This window comes from Protopterus annectens, chromosome 3.part1 (genome assembly GCF_019279795.1).
Source record: "Protopterus annectens isolate FY-2018-M chromosome 3.part1, PAN1.0, whole genome shotgun sequence".
Lineage (NCBI taxonomy): Eukaryota > Metazoa > Chordata > Ceratodontiformes > Protopteridae > Protopterus > Protopterus annectens.
Window position 1 is genome coordinate 720,795,613 of NC_056732.1, and position 18,735 is coordinate 720,814,347.

General features: G+C 42.0%; 1 protein-coding gene across 5 annotated transcripts in view; it reads right to left on the bottom strand.

Moving 5' to 3' along the window:
- CARMIL1 (capping protein regulator and myosin 1 linker 1) overlaps positions 1–18,735 on the bottom strand; it is a 4,434,936-nt gene that overhangs the window by 3,014,690 nt on the left and 1,401,511 nt on the right. The window lies entirely within an intron of this gene.

Genomic DNA, 18,735 nt, shown 5'->3' on the forward strand with positions numbered 1-18,735 from the left:
CGCATGTTCATTAAATTGAATCCAGTTTATAAAGCCAAGACAGGTGTGGTATTACTTCATAAAAATAAAAAGACTTGGGCTAACAAAAGCAATTACTATGTAAAGTAGTCAGTTTTCCACACCCGTATGAATACAATTACATGCCAAAAGAAATGTCTGCTTTAATTAGCTTTCTCCTCTTTAATCAGGATTCACTGACTGGGCTTTATAAATGACATCACATTGATACACAGCTGGTTATGTTAAAGCAACAGTATTTAATGTTGAAACAGGTGCCCTGTAGGAAGGTAGCTGGAATAAAGAAGCTGAATCACGACAAAGTAAAATCATCATTTTTACCTTCCTACTGGGCACATGTGTTTCAACATTTTCAACTTTTGGGCTGGTTTGGATTTATTTGTTTGCAACAGTACTTAATGCTGATTTCTGCACTATACCTTTACTGTAAAATCAGATTTACAGACTCCTGGATCTGTCTGAAAAGGTCCATTAAAGATTACGCCCACTTAGCGACCAAATAAATTAAATCAATCATTGTTTGAGAATGCTGCCACTCAGTAGGAAGTGTGATTTCTTTTCTTTAAATCAATGGTTTTGTAGCAAAAATAACACTTAAGCAGAGCTATTAACTAGCAAACATACTGTATATACCAATAACCACTGTGGTTAAATGGACTGATGAAAAGGAAGTGAAAATTAATTCAAGAAGTGCTAATAACCAACACAAAGAAACCCAAGAATTATTTATATAATGAAAAAGCTGTTTTCACGTTCATGATCATGTTTTTTTGTTCTCTTAAGATAGCTGCCCCATGGGTCCTTAAGAGTAAAGAAAATAAATGCACTTTTACTATTAGCAACTGTAAAAAAAAAAAAAATTTTACAGTCAATAAGTTAACAAAGACTTCATTATTATGTGAAGGAACACCTTCACACCTCCTTAAACTGACAAATTAAGAAACATTCTGATTTTCATGTTTTCCATAAACTTTGGTCTTTGCTTATTGCAAAGATTTCATTACCCGTAACTCCCGTTCCAGAGCACAAATGTCAAGTTCATATTATAATGAAGCAAACTGCCACAGTGTGGGGGGCACACAACTATAAATGATCAGTAGGCCATTACAGAGTCTGCTGCAGTTCATAATGCACATTTACATTGTCTACATGGTACGTATTTTTAATACTACCACCCTGCAACTCACTTAAAATCATGTAAATCTAGGAAACAGTTTCTCATATTACATTGATCTGTTAAGTATTCTAATCATGTCTGTAATTCAGTGATAATGGCTACAACGATTGTGCCAAGTTGAGTACATCATTAAAATGTGCTCTTTTCAGTTCAGTTGGCTTATGCACAGGCTCTCCAGCAATAGGCATCTGCCACAAAATATGCTATGACAGTGGAGGACAAAATAAACAGTGCAGTACAAAAGCAACAAAGTTACAGATATCTGAAGTAGAAAAATATCAACAACCTTCACACATTCTCTCAGCAAAAGCACTATATTCTCTACAAGATGAAAAGATACGTACTCTACAAGCACAGTACATAGGTTCATAGGTAGGTACTAGGCTATTGGCCCAAGGGCCTATATAAGCCTAGCCAAAAAGGTACCCTGGCTTTCGCCAACCAAAAAATAATTTTCCTGTGCCCCTGTTGAGCAAAGCCCCAGAGTTGATCCCCGGGGTGAATTTCCTATTTCCCATCCAATCATCAAGATTTTTCTTGAAGAGTGCTAATGAGGAGCTTTGTTTGATATAGATACGTAGTTTGTTCCAAAGTATGGGAAGTCTCTGTGACAGGAATCTATCCCTCCAGCATGTTCTGTTTATTGTGGTGACAAGGTTTAGGTGCCTAGAGCATGTAGCTTGGAGGGATTGCGATTTCTTTAAGTGGAGCATGTCCAACAGCTCTGGGTTTGACATAGCTTTGCATGCTAGGCAGAGATCGCCTCTCTGTAGGCAATATGCAATGGAGTAAAGCTGGAGTTTTTTTGAGAAGGTCTGCGTACGGCATCTGTTTGAGGCCGGTAATCCTCTTTGTGAGGCATTTCTGTGGCCTTTCCAGTTGTTGTAGATGTCTTGTGAGGGGCATACCAAAAGGGGCATTGTACTCTATAATGGATCTAATGAGTGACGAGTAGAGGGGAACAATTACCTCTTTTTTCCTGGATGAGAAACCTTTTGTGATGCGGTGTGCAAGTAGAAGGATTTTCTGACTACTGTGGCAATGTGATTATCAAAGGAGAGACTACTGTCCACCTGTGTCCCAAGGTCTCTCATCACACTTTCAGTGTCAAGTAGACTACCACCTATGTTGTAGCTCATGGGTATAGAGTTTTTACCAAAGGGGATGACAATGTACTTTTTGGCACTGAGCTTGAGGCCATGGCTTTGACACCAGGCATCTGTCTCAGTAAGGCCCTTTTGTAGGATGTTCACATCATTATGAGCTTCGATTATGGCTCCTAGTTTGCAGTCATCTGCGAACTTCGTTAGCCAAAGACCTTCTGTGTTAGCCTGTACTTGAGAAAAGTAGATACCAAACAGGAGAGGACCCAGGACTGAACCTTATGGTAACACCACTTGTCACTGGTCTGAAGTCAGATTTGGAGTCTGCTACTTTCACAGTGTGGGTTCTGTCAGTGAGCCAGTTGACAACCCATCTTGTGACATAGGGATTTATACCCAAGTTTAGTGAGTTTATCTATAATTCCAGAGTGGGGGATGGTGTCAAAAGCCTTGGCGAGATCTAGATAGGCTGTGTGAACCACCATACCCTTGTCTACGGCTTTGGTGACTGCTTCAAAGTAGTCTATCAGTTTTAGGAGACATGATCTGCCTTTTACAAACCAGAATTGGGTGGGGTCCAGAGTTTGGAGATTACCAATGTCTTTGTTTATAAGTTCCATGATGATATGTTCCATGGCCTTGCAGACCAGGCTCGTTAGGCTAATGGGGCGGTAGTTCCCGGGGTCCATGGTGGCTCCCCCTCTGTGGAGTGGGATAACCATCACTGTGCACCATTCAGTGGGCACAAAGCCTGAGGTGAGGCTATGATTGAACATGGTGCTTAGGTGGGGTGCCAGTTCATTCTGTAGTTCATGTAGAATGCAGCCTGGGATGTTGTCAGGTCCCATGAATGCTGTGATTTTGGCTTTGGAGAGTGTAATTTTTACCTGTGCAGCCGTGATTACAGGAACTTTGCATTCTTTTAGTATAGAGATGGGCCATTTAGGGGGTGAGAGGGGGGTAAAGTTAGCACTGAATCTATCTGCCAGGATGTTGGCAATATCAGTTGTTTCTGTATATTTAGTGCCATTATGCTGTAACTCAGAGCAGATCTGAGTGTTGCCATTGAGATTCTTGACAAAGCTATAGAATGCTAGCTTTGGAGGATTTTATGAGGGATCTCCGCTGCTTACTGAGGCCGACCAGTGATTTCCTCCAATCGTGGGATTTTACTCTTGTTTTGCAACAGTTTCTTTCTTCTGTTGTAGAGTTTGTTTATGGCAAGGGACCATTGGCTTCCTTTTTTTGGAGGATAGCATCTTGGTTCTGTTAGGGATAGCACGATCCATGCACTCGTGTAAGTGCTTATAAAGTGCATTTGTGTAGGATTCAGCAGTCGTACCTCTATTGTCCGTCTGCATGGGTGTCATGAAGTTTGCCACTTCTGTCTTAAGAAGTGTGAAGCTGGCTTTGGAGAAATTTTTTACGGTGGTTTCCCTAATGGGGGGTGGGGGCGGGATGTGGATGTCTAGGGTGATTAGCTTGTGGTCGGATCTGACCAACGAGGAATAGACCTCTGGTGTGGAACACCAGTCACCCATGTTGGTAATGACCAGGTCTAGGATATTGCTGCCCCTTGGTGGAGGTGTGTATAAGTTGATCCAAGGCGTTGGAATTTATGAATTCAAGAAAACGTTGAGCAAAAAAGAGTTGGGTACACGAATAGTTTTCCCAGTTAATGGTGGGGTAGTAGAAATCACCCATTATGAGGGTGTTGGGTTGTACCCTAATATTTTCCATAATACAATAGCCTTGTTGTTCCCTGCTTTATCTCCTTACATTTATTAACAGGTTATAGATCAGTTATGCAGATAAATTGGTGTCATCCTGGGTACATTAAACGCTGCCAAAAAGCCTGTTAAACATCATTTTCCACAATCATCACTGCTTTAGGACAGACACTGCAGCTTTGCCAGCAGAACCTTCATTTGTTTTTATGCTGGGTTTTATAACCAAGAAGGTTTAACTAGGCACTGCTCACTATTAATGGATTCTAAGACATAAAAGCTTCACATAAATAACAGATAATATGCAAGTTACACAGCGAATAACAAATATGTTGACATTCTGTTTAATAATTCAGTTACAGATATGTTACATGTACACATAAGGATGCAAATGCAGCGGGAAGAACAATGACACAATGCATTTACATTTCATTAATACAGGACAGCACAAGAACTTTTTTACCAGCTCTATCTTATAAGCAAAATACCCGATTAAAGCAACAACTTCTTTGGACTTGAGGTAAATTTATTGAATCCATTTCCTGAACACAGTAACAATTTGGTTGTGATTAGCAACCCAATCATAATCCTCTATGTTTGTGTCTAAAATATTACCTACCTTCTGCTGACTGTAATAAATAAAATACTAAACCTAAAAAGCTTATTTAAAGCAGTTTTTGTAAGTAATTTCTCCCTTTTTTAGGAAGTGTGCAACAATTCCTTGAACAAGCTTGGTATTGTGATATATAAAGCAATGCACATAGACCATTCATGTAAAGGTCATGTGAAGACACTAACCTAAACTGAGGCTCATGATACCCAGGCATGTAGAAACATGTGCCTTCAATTAATTTGCTTTCTAAAGCAGGCACTTACACATTTTGCATAGATGTGACATCTAACACAAGAAATGTACCACTCAGTAATATGTGGGTTCAGAAGTAACGCAACATGTTACATGAGAGAAAATGCAGTACTTTTAGGAGTGTCAGTGGGGTTACTTTTAAACTGAGGCACAGAGATCTAAAATCAAAAGTACCTGACCAGAAGTATCCAAATTCACATTAGTCATCAATGTCGCAAACCTCCTGAAAAAAAAAAACTAAATTTCCAACAAAGTGACTGCAAAAGATAAAGATTCATGCAATAAAGCAGATGACTGCAGCATAAAGTCGGTTTCCAAAAGTTTTGTTGACAATAAAAAAGTGACGGGTTCAAATTAGCAGGCCACAGCTAGACAGGAAAGATGAGAAGGACATAGGCTAACAGTCACCTCTCTCTCTCTTGTCTGTTGAGTGATGGGGGGGCTACATCTACTACTGCTACAGAGCTCGCTCAAAGAGACAGTAGAGCAGGGGACATTATACAGCAGCCTGCAAAGAGTTACTTTACATTGGCAGGGCACTGTGAGGACTTGCTTGCTTTATGAAACAAGTACATCCTCAGCATGGCGCAAATGCAGCACACAAAAAGGCACACGTTTTACTGTTCTGAGATGTTGATGAAAGCCACAATCCCTCACACATACACATACAGCTCAACTATGCCCAGTTTTGCAGAAAATACAGATTTTGTGACTTAAATAACAGGCTGCCACAAAATACAGAATGGCACACGTAAATGCTGACTTTATGGTCTTTTTTTTTTCATGGCAGCTACAACTTAAAGGCAACTTTTTTCCATGCAGCTGTGCAGGCCTGCATGGTAAAGACAATCCAGAGAGACAAGGGCTCCAGTTGTGGGAGACATTGAATGCTACAAAACACAGTGTTTACAGGAGAGTGAGAAGTCAAAAGGGAGGTTACAACTGGAAGAGAACTGATTTAACAGACATGATGAGAAAGTGATGCCTCCTGCTGCAAGATTTTAATTTAACTTTTTTTTGCTGTCAGTTCTTGAAAGTCTTAAGATGGTAACTGTTCTAACGTACTAACTTTTTTTAAAGAAACATCTTTATTAAATTATCACATATGATATAAGCAATGTTACATGTATATAAATAAAAATATACCATCCCGACACAATTTCACTTGCAAACATTATACATTACAAACCATGCTGACAACTGCAGCTGCAAATCACTTACAACATATCCAATCATTCTCAAACATTACATAACTCATTCAAATCCTGCCTTCTTTTAAACCTCTTTCCTCCTCTGCATGTATTTTTTTTTTTACAGGAAACATTTTTATTAAACTGTGTGTGACACAGACGATCTTACATTTATAGAAGTGAAAATAAATCATGGCACAATCTCAGTTGCAAACAGTATACGTTACAAACCATGCCAACACAACGGCAGCTGCAAACATTATACATCACTTTTAATATAGCCAGTCATTTTCAGTCACCCCGTTGCATAGATCAATCAGATCCTGCCTTCTTTTTAAATATCATTCCTCCTCTGCATGTAGTGATCCCAAATTTCCCATTTTTTTCCTGTGTAATTTACTACTACCTTTTCCTAATGATCCCAGTTCCAGTTGTTTTATCTCTGTTACTATCTTTGTTACTTCTAGTAAAGTTGGTTTAGACTTTGATTTCCATTTTCTAGTTATTGCTTTTTTGGCAGCCATCATAATTACTCAGCATGGCCTTACTATGTCTAGGCAATTCCAACTCTGTATCATAGCTCTAAAAAAATGATTTCCCTACTCACTCTAATTTGCTCACCCAGCATCTCCGACAGAGAAATCTACAGGGAATCTTTAAAGTCAGCCAACTCATTGCACTCCCAGAAAATATGTTGCTAGTTGCCCTCTTTCATCTCCATCACATCTCCAACATTTGCTGTCTACCTGAAGAAAGATACTTTTGAAGCCTGCTTGGGGTATAAAAATATCTGTGTAAACACTTCCATGCAAAGATCCTAAATCTTCTAGATTTTGTTGCACATTTGGGAGATGTACATATATCCCCCATTGTTTCTTTGTGAATTGCTTATCCAATCTCTCATCCCAAGTCTTTCAAACCTCTTCTGATTGATTCTTATAGTTGTTATGAAATATTTTATATGCTCTACTAATTATTCCTTTCTTAATGGTCACTTCTGCTCTAGATTCTACTAAGAACTCTACCAGTGCTGGTCTTTCTTTTAGGACCCCCTATTTCTCTCTTTGCTATACTCTGATATCAATCCTTGATATGAAAGGCAATCTCTAACCTGCAGTCCAAATAAGTTCTTGGCATCTTCCCATTCTATTACCTTTCCCTCTCCAGTTAGTTGCTCCAAATACTTTGGTTCCTTTGCCAGTTTTCTCCAATATATGCCTGGCCCCTCTTGCCTATTGTCTATATCCTTAATTGCAGTAACCCCTATCGGCAGAGTCTCCTTTCTCCATTCTCGTAATGATTTAGTTCTTAGAATACCTTCTGCTATTTCATAAATATAATATTCTCTAGGATTATTGTTGTGTTCCTTAAAGGTTTGCATCCAAAATCCCAGTCTCTCCCTGTTGCTTGAACCCCCCCCCCCCATTTCTTCATCATCTCTTTCCATTTTGAGTTATAGTTTTCTGCTTGGGCTATGAACAGGAGCCTTAACCGTGTTCCTCTGAAATACCCCTTCAAATTGGGTAATCCCAATCCACCCAGTTCTATTGGAAGAATAAGCTTATCCTACTTGATTCTTGCAGTGTTCCCATCCCAGATTAAATACTTCAACTCAATTAATATTCACAACTTCTCTGGTTGATAAAAATATGTCTGACCTGTATACAAGACTAAAGGGACTAAAAGCATTTTTACTGCTTGTATGTTGTTATCAATATCCATATAACAGAGCTTCAATTTTCGCAATTTTTGTATTAACTTTTGTTTGGTCTCTTCCCACATATCCTTAGCTGCCACACTGGTATAATTTAATTCACACTCCCAAATACTTCACTTTATCATGTCCCCTTAAGTATGAATATTGCTGAACCAATTTATATGTGGGTACATACTTTACTGCTATTGCTTTTGTTTTGGCTTCATTAATGTTGTATCCCGAAAAGGTACATTTGTACTAACTTGAAACAATGCAATTATAGTCAATGGCTCAACTTAAATTAAAATATATTTACATATATTTTGTATTCCTTCTGATATCAGGTAACAGTATTTTACATGCATATCAAAACTGATGGTAAAATGTGAAGCTTTTCTGACCACGCCTCTTCTTCCCCAGTAAAGATAGATAGATAGATAGATAGATAGATAGATAGATAGATAGATAGATAGATAGATAGATATAAACAAAGAACTTATGTACTTACCATAACGTTCCATGTGTGTTGTCCATCTCAACCTTTATTTTTACTGATGTGTCGGATCTGTCTTGGCCTTTTCAGAAGCTCAAGGTCTTCAGCAAAGCTCATGGGCATTCTTCCCTACCCACAAAGCAGTTTCCCAAACTTCCTCAGATCTTGCTCGCCCAGAAAACATAAGATGAGCAAAAACTTGTCTTATATGAAATAATAAACACACTACCTATATTTATCAATGGGCCAAGGGTAGTATTTCTGAGGGTATGGAGATTCATGAATCCAATATCTACTCAGTCTCTCAGGAGTTTTGGAGAGGGTGGGTTGTGAGAATAAAGGCGGACAACACACATGGAACGTTATTGTAAGTACATAACTTCTTTATGTGCTGTTGTTAATCTCACCTTTATTCTCACTGACGGGACTGCGTCCCAAGCAACCTGACTCTTGGGTGGCTCATGGGAGTATATTCCTCAGAACTGTAGAACCAAAACAGGCTCTATTCCTGGAGGCAAAATCCAGTTTGAAAAGTGTAATAAAGGTATGAAGTTTTGCCCACATAGCTGCAGCACAGATACTGTCCCAGGGTAATCTTGCATGGAAAGCTGCAGATGTAGCTACGGACCTGGTGGAGTGTGCTTTAACAGGAAAGGGAAGAGAGCTGTTTTTAGAAATGTAGGTGTAGGATATACAGAATTTGAGTCATCTAGATAGGGTAACCTTTGAGACTGGTTGACCTTTTCTAATTTCAAGATAGAATATAAAGAGTCGACCCAATTTCCAAGTAAAAGCATAACTGTCTATGTTCAGAAGATGCAAAAAGAGTATTCACCTTTGTTCTGGTAATTCGGGAAGAAAACTGGCAGCTCAAAAGATTGGTTTAAGTTACTTTCCAACACAACCTTTAGAAAAAAGAAAGCATTAGCGCGTAGAGAAAATCTGCCCTTAGGAAAAAACAGGTATAGGGGCTTGGTAGACAACGCTTGCAACTCAAACTCTTCTGGTTGAGGTAATAGCCATAAAAGGGACGGTTTTCCAAGACAGAAATTTTAGATCACATGTGGCCAAAGGTTTAAAGGGGGGACAAGTAATGCTTGTTAATATGAAATTCAGATCACAAGGAGTTGTTTTTGTATGGGGGTCTAATCATTGTTGTTCCTTTCAAAATGGCTGAACAGAGTCTGCGCAACAAAACTGTAGAGCCGTTTTCTCCCGCGTGAAAACATGAAATTGCAGCCAGCTGGACTCTAATAGTAGAAGCAGCAACATTCTCATGAAAACGTTTTGACAGGAATTCCAGTATAGAATGCATGGGTGGAGAAAAAGGATCTATTATATTTACTCTTTTACAATCTTGTGTTGAAGTTTTATGAGAAGAAAACAAATTATGTTTTACCAGGGAGGAAAGAAGAGGAAACATGGCTGATCAAAGGAAGTGGAGCAGCCAAGCTCTCAATTTCAGGTTGTGTAGGCTGGGATGTCCCATTCCCAACTGATGCATCAGAAGTTGAACTGGGTCCAAAATCCATGGTTCATCCAGAACATGAGGCTGTAGGAAGGGACACTATATTTGACGAGGCCAATACGGTGCAATCAGGATTATCATAGTCTCCAACAAACTTGCTTTGTGTAGTAACTTGGGAATTGGAGGGAAAGCGTAGAGGAATCCCGGAGGCTACTTGTGAACAAGTGCATCCCTTGGTGACTTCCACATGGGAGGGATCAGGGCAAAGAATTTGTTGCATTTGGCATTGGTGGGTGATGCAAAGAAACAGCAGCAAGTCTGGCACAATTTTTGGAAAGTCTCTTCCCCAACTTTCTGATTGACTGACTACTTGTGCGGCCATAATATGGCCCTGCTCAATTTGTCTGCAATCATGTTGGATTTTCCCAGGATGTGTGTTGCAATCTGAAAATGGTTGGAGGTAGTTGCCCATTGTCAAACCCTTACAGCTTCTCGACAAAGGGGATAAGATCTGGTTCCTCCTTGTTTATGTACCTGGCTACTGACACGTCTGACTGAACTGCTATCGTTCCTATAGGGAGAATGTCCTGAAATGCTTGCAGCGCCAAGAGCACTGCCCTTATCTCTAGGATGTCTATGTGCAAGTGAGCCTCGTGTTCTTGCCAGGTGCCCTTGGACCGTCTTCCACAGATGATACCCCCCCTACCCAATCTGGGAAGTGCCTGTGGTCACCATGGCTTGATGTTCGGGGGGGGATAAAGGGACGGCCTTGAGATACTGAAGGAGAGTGAATCCACCACTCAAGATCCTTTTTGTTGGTTGTGAGAATCTTGTGGGACCACTGGTAATTCCAGGACTGACCACTGTGTGGAAAGTAACTACTGAAGTATCCTCATATGTAAGCTAGGGGAATAAGTATGATAAATGGTGCCATCTTTCCCAGAAACTGTAGCACTTGTTTTGCAGTGGCTCAAGTTTTCCTGATTAAGAGTTTCACATGTAAGTGGAGATTGTGCACTCTGTAGTGAAGGAGTCTTGCTATCAGCATGGTTGTATCTATCTCTGCTCCAATAAATATTAAGTTTTGAAATGGCTCTAGAGCAAATTTGTCGTAATTTAGGGTAATACCTAGGGAAGAGCAAAGCTTAAGTGTATAGTCCCTGGCCTGTAGCATGAGATGCCTGGTCGGGGCAGTTATGAGCCAGTCTTCCAGATACGGAAACACTCTGAATCCTTGCCATCTCAGGTGAGCTGGCACTACTGCCATGCACTTGGTGAACACTCTTGGGGCTGTAGTATGACCAAAGGGCAGAGCTAGAAACTGGAAGTCACTGGCTCCTAGCCAGAAGTACAAGAACCTTCTGGATCGCCTTTCCATTAGGATGTAGTAGTACACATGCTGAAGGTCTATAGAGCACATCCAATTGTCTTTTTCCATGAATGGAAGTATTGACTGCAGTGTCACCATCCAAAACCTGGTCTTCTTCACTGATTTGTTTAGTTTGCTGAGATCCAAGATTGGTCTTCAGTCCCCTGTTTTCTTTGGAACTAAAAAGAATCTTGAGTAAGTTCCGGATCCTCTGGTCTACGGGGACTTCCTGAATAAATCTTTTTCTTAGCAACTTTTGAATTTCTAACATTGCTTTTTCCTTTTGACTGGGTGGAACGTCTGGAACTGACTTATTTATGGGAGTGGGAAAGAAGGGAATCACATATCCCCTGGATATTAGGTCTTGCACCCATTTGTCGTTTGTCATCTTTCACCAGGTTTCAAGGTGCAGTGACAATTGCCCCCCGACTGCCTCCACAGTAGGGCAGCTGGGCACTCCTTCAGGAGTGCTGAAAAAGTCTGCCAAAGAAAGTTTCTCTCGAGCCCTGATTCTGCCGGCCTCCTCTGCCACGATGGCAGCATCTTCAATTTTTCAGCCCTCTGCCTCTGGGGGTACTACCACCTTGTGTGTCATGGTAAGACCACTGTGACTTCTTGAACCATATCTTTCCACTACCTCTCTGACCCTTTGGGAATGGTCTGGTAGGTGGAAAAACGTACTCTAATGGCAGACAAGGTCTGACCTTCCTGCTCACACCTGGTGGGCGTTTCTTTTACTTTAGGCCCAAAAAGAGATGAGCTGTCAAAGGAAGCATTAACAAAGGAAGACATGAAGGGCTTTGCGAAATCACAAAGGCGCACATACAGGTCTATCTCCTGATAGACATGCCTGAACCTGCTGCCCTACTCGCTCCTTCTGCTGCATATGACATGAGTCACATGGACAAGTTGACAACAGAACTGAGGGTAGCAAGCTGTACGTTGACCTCATCTGCCACAGCTCCCTGGAGGGAGACGGATAGTTACTTTAACAGATCCCGCTGAAATCTGATGAAATGAGTAAGATAGTTCAGCGACCACAAGGTAAATGCCACTGAAGAGAAGATGGGCTTCCCTTATCTATCAATCAACAACAGGTACTGTTATGACTCTGTCATAGTCGAAGTTGGTATAAATGACTTGAGACATACCTCCCTGGACTATATGAAGAGAGACATGATTGAACTCGCTGAATGCGTGTCCCAGGTAGGTATGTCCCTAGCCTTAAGCAGCATTCTACCATCACCCAGAAGGATGCCTGAATACAAACAGAAAATGACTGACTAAAAACTGGCTTAGTTTCTGGTGTCATTCCAGGGGGAGCCAGTACCTGACAGCCTGGGAAGATATGATTGACAGACCACAATGCTTTACCAGAGATGGCCTGCATCTGTCTCACCTGGGCTTCAGGATTCTGGCAAAGGCTCTTGCCTCTCCTGTAGTGCCTTTTTTTAGGAAAAGTGATGAGGTTAAAACTGCAAACATAAACATTTCCACAAAACACAAATTTAAAGGTCATGCTGCTAAAAGCTAGGAGTCTAAACATGAAACTGCACTCATTGCAAGCATTCCTAACCCTGAAAAAATGCAGACATCTGTGCAGTCACAGAAACCTGGATCAAAGGTGCGGAGAGCACCCCAGCCTTACCTGGTTATTCATCCTATCATACATTCAGACCCCAAACTGTGGGTAGTAAAGCCAAAGGAGGTGGAGGTTCAATATATATTAAAGACGTATACACCTCTAGGCTGGTCAAACAGTATAATGAACAGGAGACACTCCAGGTGCAATTAACTATTGACAAGACTCCTATACAAATCATAGCTAGCTACCGGCCTCCAAATCTGACCCAAGATGCCCAAACTGCCTATCTAGACCTCTTCGAATCTATCAAGATTCAACCCTTTACCCTGACCCTGGGTAACTAACTACCCAAACAGACTGGAAGAACTACTCTTGCCATAACACAAATGTCCAGCAATTCATCCATTTTGTCAATGCAAATGCTTTGGAACAGCTAGTCGATACCCCCCACAAGAGGTGATAATATCTTAAACTTGGTATTAACCAACATAAGTAACCACTGCAGCATCCCTGCAGTATCATCCTCCCTTGTAAAATCTGACCATAAGGTGGTCACGATTGAAGTCAACATCTCCTCTGACCCCCCTCTAGCTAGGGTCAATCAAAAAAAACTTCTCCAAAGCTGATTACAGCCTCCTGAGAAATGGTATAAACAGCTTCCAAGCCCCCTCCCCCTCTCTAGCAACTGGAAGCAGTATCCAAAACTATACCAAATTACTATACGAACATTTATATGGATGCATGGAATCAGGAATACCTGACAGGACTAAATCATCCTTCGCAAGGAAGAGCAAACCTGTTTGGTAGACATCTGCAATAAGTAAACTCTATAACAAAAGAAAAAGATTGCTGTCCAGGACCAAGAAGGAGCAGGTGCCCAATTGGAAGCGATCTCTCCTTAGCCTAAACAAGCAAATAAGAGCACTAGTGAAATCCTCCAAAGCAAACTGAGTCCAAATTGGCCACCTCTACTAGAGACAGTCATAAGGCCTTCTTCACATATGTCCCTAATCTCAAAGGTAGCACCCAGATTTGTTCAGAACTGATGGTCAAGGGCACCACATATACAAATGCCGTAGATATAGTAAACTTTCTGTATGACAGATTTAGCGAAAATTTCACCCCCTCTGTCCTCCAATCAGTAAATCAGGACATTCCCAGTACCTGCCCCCTTCCCCTTATATCTAGGGATCAGGTCATCACTGCTCTCTCAAAGGAAAAAAATACAGCCTCCATGGGACCCGATAACATCCCAGGCTGCATACTACATGAACTCAGGCTGGAACTTGCAGCACCATTAGGCGTCCTATTCAACCAAAGCCTGAGTACCAGTTTTGTCCCAGCTGAGTGGAGGGCAGCCACGGTCATCCCTTTTCACAAAGGTGGAGCGTCCACTAATGCAGGAAATTATAGACCCATCAGTATAACCAGCCTGATCTGCAAGGCCACAGAATGGATCATCATGGACCTCATTAACAAGAACATTGGCAACCTGCAAACACTTGATCCCACAAAGTTTGGCTTCATCAAGGGGAGGTCATGTCTGTTAAATTTGGTCGACTTTTTTGAGGCAGTCACCAAAGCCATGGATGAGGGGAAGACCATGCACAATGCCTGCCCTGACCTGGCCAAAGCCTTCAACATTATTCTTCACTTGGGTAGATGAACTCTCTCAACTAGGCATCAATCCATGTGTTACCAGATGGGTAGCTAACCCGTAACCCCAGGGTTCGGTCTTAGAGCATCTTATTTGGGATATACTTTACTGAGGTATAAGCCAAAACCAGTGGGCTATGCCTGACAAAGTTGCAGATGACTGCAAGTCGGGAGCTGTCATTAATTCCCTTAGTGACACAGACATCATGCAAGAGGGTCTCACCCAAACAAAAGACTGTTACAAGAAACATGGCCTCAAGCTGAATGCAAAAAAAAGCATCATCGTCCCCTTTTGGGGGGGGGGGGGAGTTGTCCCCACAAATTATCACATTAATAACAACATTCTAAGCACGCAGTTAGTCGTGAGGGATTTGAGCACCCAGATGATAGCAGCCTGACTTTTGACCACCATGTTGCTTCCATTGTACGGAAAGCTTTCTACATGGCCCACCTCATAAATAAGGGTATCTCATCTAGGGACAAGGAGGTCATAACATCCCTATAGTCTTCCCTTATAAGGCCCATTGAGTACAATGCCCCATTCGGCATGTACCTCGCAAAGCACATGCAGCAGCTGGAGAGACCACAGAGGTTCCTCACCAGGAGAATCCAGGGCCTCAAAAATCTACCATACACAGATAGGCTAAAAGCCCTATCCCCTCCACTGTTTCATACAGACTCCTCAGAGGTGACCTATATCTGGCATACAAGGTTATCTCGGACCCCGCCTTGATGGGACTGCTGCATATCCACAAGTCAAGCTCCACTCCAGTAGCCTGCACACATGGCCTCAACCTGGTCTGTGACATCAATAGGACTTGCTGGCAGGACAGATTTGTGTCCGAGAGATTCTCCCATCTATGGAACAGGCTCCCTTTCCACGTCAAGCAAAGTACCTCTTTTCCCCTTTTTAAGCGCAATCTGGACAACTGGATGGGAAACAGAAAATACATCCCTGGGATTCCACCCATGTCCCTGCTGGACAGGGGCATCAGGTGCTGATTTGTCTATGCATGGGCTAAACTCTTGGCTAGGCTTATAAGGGCCTCAGGGCCAATGGCCTAGTAACTTCCTATGATCCTATGAATAGTCCTGGAATCCTTATTAGGACAATGGTTAGAGGAACTGGTCTCGGAAAGTTCCTTTTTCACAGCCACCACAACCATGGTATCAACTGCTACACCTTCGGTTAAGAAAGCTTTATCCTTAGGAGCTGTAATATACTTGTTTTGCTTTCCGAGTGGGCTCTATGGAACCTGGGGTCCCCCAAGCCTTCCGAGAAATTAACTCGGAAAGCTCATTGGAAGGCAGTGTCACCTAAGAAGTTGAAGGGCATGATCTGGAGGCCTTCGGGTATACTGACTCCTTGGCCAAAGGGGACAAGGACTAACAGTCACCTCTCGGTTTTAAAATTTCTAGGATGTCTCCAAAGGAGACGTCCTCAGGAGGTGACCGTGGGTACACTTCTGCTTCATCAAGGTTGGTATCAGAAGTGACAGACTCCTCTGGGGAGTCTAGATGCTTCCTCTTGCATGATTTCTTCTGAGGAACTTCCTCATTGAGGTATTCTGGGGAAGTTTTGGAAGAGAGGGGAGTACCCTGGCAGATATCCTGAAGCCTGGGATCCCTGTGGTGCTGTGGAAGGGAGTGAGAAGGTAAAGACACCCGCGCCAATGAGGGAGGAAGATCAAAGTAGGACTATGCCAAAGACTGGGGAAAAGTCATCACTCTCATCATGACTTCAAAAGCAGACTGCCCCTGCTCCGAAGAACTCCCCCAAACTGACAAACCAGATGTCAGGGCCGAAGTAATCTGCGGAGCAAAAGACAGAAGCTCTGAAGATGACGTGGGAGCTAAACTCATCCTCACCAAGGCCCAGAGAGGTATGGTCAGATCACAGGAGATCCAAACTGGCTCCGTGGACTTGACCGGTGAGTGTTGGCTCCCAAAGGTTTCCTGCTCTGACTGGGTGGAAATGCTCGGGGTAGACACCAGATCTGAGGAGCCAATGGGCCCGGTCCAGATACAGACACCATTTGGATATCTTATTCTTCTGGCTCCAAAACTGAAGGATGGATTGGAGGAGGAGCAGACGCTGAAGGGAAAAGACTGTCTGATCTGACTCCTTTGGGTTTGGATCCAAAAGTAACTTGGCCAAGGCAGGTGTCTTTAGAAGTCTCTGCACCACCCTAGCCACATCTTCATCTGAGAGGCTCCTAGTTGACCTGGTAGACAGTGTTGGTGATATGGATCAGGTCAAAAATAGAGACGAGAGCAGAGAAGTAATTTGCTCCAAGGATGGAGATCAGCTCAGATATCAGTACTCCGTAGCCAATTGGTCTTTCAGACCTGAGGAGTCAGTGTTAGACTTCAGAGCCGGAGGTTCCTTCTACTTTGATAAAGTCACTGATCCAGAGATTCCTGTCTACTCTGAAGATTCTGTTGAGCAGATATTTTTGGTTGTTTTGATTTTGGCTCCAAAGAGGCTTTCAGAGCTGGAGAATGTCGTTTTCCCACTCTCGTGGACTTATTTGATTTCCGAAAGGAGGGAACAGGGGGGAAAAGCCTCAGAAAATGGGGTTTTCAATAACCCCTTCACGATCAATTTATTTTTACGTTCCATAAGTGCTCTCTGGTTGAATGTATGGCATATGGAACAGGATTTGTGCAGATGAAGGGGCCCCAAACAGTACACACACACACACACACACACACACACACACACACACACACACACACACACACACACAGTGTGTGAATCACTGAGGGGCATCTTCTAACTACACCTTTCACATTTTTTAAAACCTAGAGGCTTTCCTTCCTTCTGCGACATACTGGAAGAGTACAGCCACAAAAACTAAGCAACAGCACACCAACTAATTAAAGAGAAGATTTTTTTTAAACAACAAGAGGGAAGTGGGGGGTGGTCCTCTAACTTAAACGGAACTGAGTATGACACCCTCCAACTAAAATGGACACAAACCAGTACCAGAAAGGAAGCAACAGACACTACTAACTGTTATTAGCAAATAAGAGAAAGGAAAGGGAAAAGGAACACCCTCTAACTTAAATGGGTGTGAGTTAGACATCCTCTAACTTAATGTGACCTATAACCTGCACAATTCAAGTAAAAAACAAATATGTTGGGGTAAAAAAAAAAAAAAAAAAGTACAATAAGCTGGTTGCACAAATGTGCACACCCTTAAACTAATACTTTGTTGAAGCACCTTTTGATTTAATTACAGCAATCAGTCTTCTTGGGTAGGAGTCTATCAGCATGGCACATCTCGACTTGGCAATATTTGCCCACTCTTCCTTGCAAAAATGCTCCAAATCTGTTAGAATGCAAGGTCATCTATTGTGCATAGCTCTCTTGAGGTCACCCCACAGATTTTCTATTGGATTTAGGTCTGGGCTCTGGCTGAGCCATTCCAAAACTTCAATTTTCTTCTGGTGAAGCCATTCTTTTGTTGATTTGGATGTATGCTTGGGGACATTGTCATGCTGAAAGGTGAAATTCCTCTTCATCTTCAGCATTCTAGCAGATGCCTGAAGGTTTTGGGCCAAAACTGACTTGGTATTTGGAACTCTTCACAATTCCCTTCACCTTGACTAAAGCCTCAGTTCCAGCTGAAGAAAAGCAACCCCAAAACATGATACTGCCACCACCATGTTTCACCATTGGCATGGTGTTCTTTTGGTGATGCAAAGTGTTGTTTTTGCTTCAAACGTACCTTTTGGAATTGTGGCCAAAAAGTTCAACCTTGGTCTCATCAGACCATAACACTTTCCCACATGTTTTTGGGAGACTTGATATACTCTTTTGCAAATTTTAGCTGGGTCTGGATGTTTTTCTGTGTGAAAAAGGGATTCCATCTTCCAATCCTACTTCATAGTCCAGACATATGGAGAATACGGGAGATAGTTGTCACATGTAGTACACAATCAGTACTTGCCAGAAATTCCTGCATCTCCTTCAGTGTTGCTGTAGGTCTCTTGGCAGCCTCTCTGATCAGTTTTCATCTTTTCATCAATTTGGAGGGACGTCCAGTTCTTTGCAACATCACTGTTGTCCCATATTTTCTCCACATTTTGATGAGTGTCTTCACTGAGTTCCATGGTATATCCAATGCCATAGAAATTTTTTGTACACTTCTGACTGATACCTTTCAACAAAGAGATCCCTTTGGTGCTTTGTAAGCTCTCTGTGAATCATGGCTTTTGCTGTACCAGGCAACTGAGTAAATGTCAGGGAAATCCTACTAGGCCAGCTGAACTTTATTTGGGGTTAATCAAATTCTCCTTAACTGATGGCAGGTGTGTACCAAAGAAGACTCAATGTTGTAATTAAATCAAAAGGTGCTTCAACAAAGTATTAGTTTAAGGGT